Genomic DNA, 6,648 nt, shown 5'->3' on the forward strand with positions numbered 1-6,648 from the left:
TATTGTTTGCACTATTTGCACTTACAAAATGTAGTTTTAATGTTGACTATAACAAAAAGATTATTTTTCCATTATCATTTGACAGTATTTTACAATAAAAATATAGAAACTTTGTAAAGTACAGTACTTTTATTCGCTAGACAAATGCCTGCAAATTGGGTTTGTTCTTTGGTTTTAATGTTCAATAGAGTATTAATAAATGAATGAATAAAGGTTTCTACTTCGCGGATTTTGACTATCACGAATCATTTTTGGAACGTAGCCCCCGTGAAAAATGAGGGATTACTGTAAAACATAACAAGTCAGACATAGGGCGGCAGTAGCTCAGGAGGTAGAGCGCTCGTCTTGCGATCAAGGGATCCCAGTTCGAATCCCGGCTCGTCCGTGTTACATGTCCAAGTGTCCTTGGGTAAGACACTGAACCCCTAATACCCCCAATAAGCAGGTTAGCAGCCTTACATGGCTGCAAGGCCGCCATTGGGAAATGTGGAGCACATTGTAAAGCGCTTTGGGAAGTAATTGACTTGAAAAGCGCTATAAAAATGCAGATCATTTCATTTTAACAAAGAAATCTATAGATTGAGTGAAAAAAGGTTTACTGTATTTTCACATTACAAAATGTTTGGATCCAACGCTTTGGTCTCCAGAAAAAAAATCCTCCCTTCATTACTGTGCCACCCTACAACACAATGGTGTCATCCCCGAGAACATATATTGAATTTTGAGGAAATAATTGGTCATTTGATGTCCCAATTGATTTTCTCTGTCATTGGTTTATGTCATGATATCTGTGACAATGCCTGATTAGTTTCCTTAAGGGACTCTTTCCAACTTCTTTCTGCTCTACCATCTGTTCAATAGTATTTATTTCTTTGGCATTTGTGTTCTGCGGGTCCTGACCAGTCCTTAGTGGCAGTAACATTCTTTTCAGATGAGGATTACTAGCTGTCCACATAAAGGTCGAATAAATAAAAACATGAAGGTTTAACCTTTCAATTTGAATCGTGCTGCTGTGAGTTGTCATAAACAGTTCTTTATGAAGAGTGCACGCGGCCTAACCCATACTTGTCAACCTTAGCCGATAGATCCCCTTATTAATGATTACAATTCCCCTTATTAGGCAATAATGGTTGGTTGGTGGGGTTGGGTTGCTTGGTTGGTTGCTTGGTTGGTTGCTTGGTTGGTTGCTTGGTTGATTGCTTGGTTGATTGCTTGGTAGGTTGGTTAGATCTCTTAACGACCGGGTTCACAGGGACACCATTTCCTGTGGTGTGTCTTGGGCAAAAATAAACCTTCCAAACACAACACAGCACCACGGTTAGACTATGTAGAATAAAAACAAAGATAATGAGTGTAAATACTTAACAAGTTTATTTATCAAATAAAAAACACAAACAATTCTTCATGCATCTTTCTTGGTTGGTCCTTCAGTCAGTTGCAGTATATTTTAGTGACACTTATTATACATAACAGTGCAGGATTTCGCAGACTTCATCTTTGTTCACGATGTACGATATTCCATGGACAGACTGAGGAGATCATTTCTTCCACATGCCATGAGGCTCTTTAACTTCACCCGGGGGAGTAAAAGCCCACATTAAACACTATTACCCTATTTTTATTACAGTGTGTATTTTCTGTAGCACTATTTAAATACTCTATAGCAAAACGTTATATTGGGTATTTTTGCATTCTATATCTTCATTTTATTTTTGAACACAAGGATACTGCTGGAAGTGTGAATTTCCCTATGGGGATAATAAAGTACCATCTATCTATCTGTCTGTCTGTCTGTCTGTCTGTCTGTCTGTCTGTCTGTCTGTCTGTCTGTCTGTCTGTCTGCTACAGGTGACCTTAGCCCATCTGGTTTAGAGCCCAAATGAGCACGATCAGATCGTTTTTGTTTTTTTTTTAATTCTGTTTAGAAAGTGCTATTAGGCGGCATACACAATTTGAAATGATCAAAAAATGAGTCATATATGGAGAAAATGGATAAATCAGGCATTGCAAACATGGCCTGCGGGACAGTTTCAGCATGATGAAAGGATGATTTAATCCTACCTGCTATAAATTTCTGAGTATGTCAAAGAGAGCAAGCGAGTCTCCAGGTCATTTCTATCAAAAGTTATGTTTTTTTTTAAATAAATGCAAAATAATGCTCTCTCAGGCTGATAAAGGGTAGTGTTGTGTTTGTGTAAGGGTGATGAGTTGGTTCAGGTGTAAAACTGCATTCACTCAACTGTTAAAATAAACCAGTAAACACATTCAATGCCAAACATGAAAAGATGCCTTGTTTAGAAATAATCCCTAGTCATACATGATTTACAAATGTAGGCTGAATGACCCTAATAAGTCAAGCTAAAAATTTTGTGTTGAAATTCTTTGACTGATCCGATCCGCCTAAGAACAGAAAGTCTAGATCCGGGCCCCAGAGCCAAACGGAGTTTAACATCCCTGGTATATGTTGACTGGAATGTGATCTAACTCTGAGATTCTTGGCAGGGTTAGATTCTCGCACACATTCTCAAACAAAAGAAGCCCACGGAGTCATTTGCAGTCTCCCTTGATCCAGCGACTCTCGTCTCATCTCAATCATCCCGATCAGCATTTATCTCTTTAACTTGGTCCAGCTGGGCCCAGCCCATCCGCAGTCCCAGTGGATTTCCCAACCCTGAGCCAACTTTCCCCAAGCGAAAAGGGGGATCAGGTGCCGCCCCTGAACGGGATGTTGGGGTAATTTGGCCCGATGCACCATAACACACGTTCTCCTCATATCAGGGGGCAGAAAGGGACTGAGGGCATTAAACACTGTCTCATTAACTTCTTTTCAAGCTAATGAGAGGGGATGTAACGGCAACATCTGATCTTCACCGCCTCTCAACAAAAGCTAAGTCACATTTATTTGTGTACCCCTTAATCACAAAATGTCTCAAAGGACTGCGCACGCTACAATGACACAATACCCTGATCTGAAACCGACATGCAGGTAAGGAAAAACACAAAAACCTCAGCTGGAGGAAAACAAGAAACCTTGAGAAGGGGCCACACTAGTGGTAATCCCTTCACCAGTATGACCAGGCTGCAATAGATGTTTTATAGGGTAACAATACACAAAATATAGTCAACATCAACAATAAACATAGGTAACATCAAGAAATTTAAGACAGCGACGCCCCCCCTCCCATCCTCGCCGGCTGCTTAATGCAAATGATGACATCCATATCATGTTCAGTGTTGGGACTAAAGCGTTAAAATGGAATGCATTTCTGGAATGCAATTACTTTTCTCTGTGACCAGTACTCCAACACGTTAGCAATAGAATTTTGTAATTCTCTTCTTACCATTTGGTGCACAACTCCGCTCCTTTGTATATTCAAAAATTAAATGTTACTGTCCTCTGAATGTTGAGTACTTTTGCTTCACCTACATTGTCATATACGTCCCTCTATCCACAACAACAAAAATGTTCTCTAGCTGACTCCAAATTAAATCCAGATTACTGTGTAACCATGGTCCAGCAAATCGGATTCCTTATTACTGATGTTACCCTCCCATCCTATGGAGGTGCTAGAGTTGTTTTGTTCTCCAGCACCCCTGCAGAATGGGAGGGTAACATCAAAAATAAGAAATGTGATTTTTTTGGGGGCCTTGTTACATGGCAATCCGGATAGAATCTGGAGTAAGATTTTTCCACAATTTTGTGTAATAATAGTCCGAAGTTTGCAATAATCTGTGGTCTGGGCAGCCCTTTGAGACTCCTTGTGATTAAGTCACAAATAAACTTGACTTGAATTGACTTGACTATGTGGTTGAAGCAAATCCTGTAGGGTGTTAATATTTACAGACAAAATAAAACTGAATACATTTACAGTGAGGATAAGCGTTACAGCTAATGAGATGAGATGAGACATTTACAGTGACATCGTTTCAAGCACATAGTATAAGAGTGCTGAATTTCTCCTCATGAAGATATTTTCCCTACTGCATATCGTCACATCTTAGCCGAGTATACAACTATGAAATAAAACAATGAAATCAGGGATTGAGCTTATATGCGCATATTTGGTTGTCTGTCTCCCTTGGCGAATGGTAGGCAGTGCGTAGGGATGAGGGCGTGGCTTTTACAGGATCAACAAACTTACGAAAAATGAATGGGGAAAACGTGAGCATAGAGTTTAGGGTAAAAGTGTGCTGAATTTAGTTCTTTTTTTTAATTTGTAAAATAATTATTGCAATACATCATGCCTGTAGGAAAAGAGGAAAACGTCTTGGACAGCATCCAGAACTGGAGAAGGAGATATTCGAGGGACAAAATACATATTGAATGTATATATGAGTATATAGGGTAATTTGTAACAAGTAACTTTCATTGCAACACCCTACTTCAGGTTGTCAGTCATCTAAGACAGGGGTCGGGAACCTATGGCTCGCGAGCCATATATGGCTCTTTCTATGAATATCTATGGCTCAGAGACAAATTTGATTGCATGCAAAATATCTTGTTCGAAACTTGAGTTATTCATCCTATTCAGGTTCACGCAAATCCAATTCAAAGCTAAGTAGCCGACGGTACTTCGCAGTATATATAGGGCACGTTTTTCACTACAATTTACAGTCAAGGTGTCACACAAAAAAGGGGGGAAAAAACTCGTTTTGGCTGTACAACGCTAAAGAATCTTTTATATAAAAGTTCACTATATAATCTGTGTTCAGTGTTCAGATACCTTATGATGAATCCACAGAACACACTGTAAATACGCCAAAACACCGGAAGAGAACTTAGTCTTTTGATTGGGTGAGTGGGAGGGATGGGTGGAGCCATGCAAAAAGCGCAAGCACTCCCTCCCATCTCTCACCCTACGCCATCTGCGCCAAAAGTGAGCTCATCAGGCTCCCTATTTGCAGAATGTTGTGACGTTTTTACACAATAACTGCTTGCAACTGGTTTTGAAACCAATATGTATGAAAAAAAAGGGTCAAAAGGAGTTTAACCGATCTTGAGTAATTGCAAGAAAGAGACAAGTTTAAAGTGGTATGTTTGTTGATTTTGGGACAGGGGCTCTGGCATTATTCTCTTTTCATATTTTTTATCAAATCATCAAAAATAAATGTGCTGAAGACTGAGCTTTTGTCTGGGGTGCGGGTTTAGCAATTTTGTAAAGTTGTCTCATAATATATGGTGTGGCTCTTTCCCAAAATAAAATTAATATTTTTTGCTTTTATGGCTCTTTGAGTCAAAAAGGTTCCCGACCCCTGATCTAAGAGGTACCAGATTTTTAAATGATGTCACAGACCAGAACGGACTCAGGACTCAATTGCATGCGTTTTTCAGATTTTATTGAAAGAGAGTGAGATTTTAGGCTTGCTTGATTGCTTGATCCAAGGACTGGCGGGGAGCCGAATCGACCTAGGCGGGGATGACACTTCCGTGTCGGAAGAAGGCAGGCGGGAATGGCACGTCCATTGACCAGGGCTGGAGAACAGAGACGATGTAGAGTTCTTAATAGTGGTCGTAGGCAGGCGGCAGGCAGAACAGGCGTGGTCAGTTTCAGAAATGGGTCGAAAACGGAATCAGGGAGAAAACAGGTTTAGCAGGGATGGTGTCGGACGAAAACGCTCACTGAGTGAAAACACAGCAGCTCGCAAACGATCTGACAAAGTTTGAACAGAAGACAGGGGCTTAGGGAGGGTGTGGCCACCAATCAGCTTGTCCGGGCTGTTGGCGCCAATCATGCTGCCACAGATGTTCCAAATAGGGCAATCATGACAAATGAAGTTACTAGAAATTGTAAAGAATTACATTTTTTCAGTAACATGCTCAACACCGGTGATGCAACGCCGCAGTAACACTCATGAAAATATCAATGAGGTTAGATGAAGGATTTCGGATTTGAAGCACTTACAATACAGACACTCCCCTACTTACGACCCTTCGACTTGCGTGAAACGGTAGATCCAAACATTTTTTGGGGGATGTGAAAAAAAATCTGTAAATTAGGTTTTGTATTGTGTGCACCTTTTTCAGAGTACAGGACATTACTGTAGTCTTTTTTTCCGCCACAACTGGCGTGTGGTGGCGCTGTGAAAGGTCACCCAGCATCCACCCCGAATAAGAAAATGGTCAGAACGCTTTTTTTGGCCACTTTTTACCACAGAGGCGGACCTCATGAAGCGCATCTTCCAAAAGTAAGTTAAACTCAACTTTATTTATCTTTATAGAGCATATTATTTTATGAAATGTTTATTTTTTAGTACAAAACAGTACAGGTTACTTATAGAAGCCTTATAAATACTTACATAATATATATATATATATATATATATATATATATATATATATATATATATATATATATATATATATATACCCTAGCCATATCCCCCTAGTGGGAGGTGGCTAGAGTCATGAACACATTCACATTTTGACTGTTTCTGGGAGATTGATACCAAGGAGGGGATTCCCAGCCTCCTCGCTCAATCCAACTGATGTGTTGGGAGTCATTAGGTGGCCAATCCCCCCAATTCCAACCCCTAATGCCGAGCGCCAAGCAGGGAGGCAATGAGTACTAATGTTGTAAGTCTTAGGTATGACTCTGCCGAGGTTTGAACCAGCAACCTCCCAGTCTCGCGGCCGGCGCCCTACCCCCA

The sequence above is a fragment of the Urocampus carinirostris genome, chromosome 17 (assembly GCF_059441175.1).
Source record: "Urocampus carinirostris isolate Australia breed hairy pipefish chromosome 17, RoL_Ucar_1.0, whole genome shotgun sequence".
In the NCBI taxonomy this organism is placed as follows: domain Eukaryota; kingdom Metazoa; phylum Chordata; class Actinopteri; order Syngnathiformes; family Syngnathidae; genus Urocampus; species Urocampus carinirostris.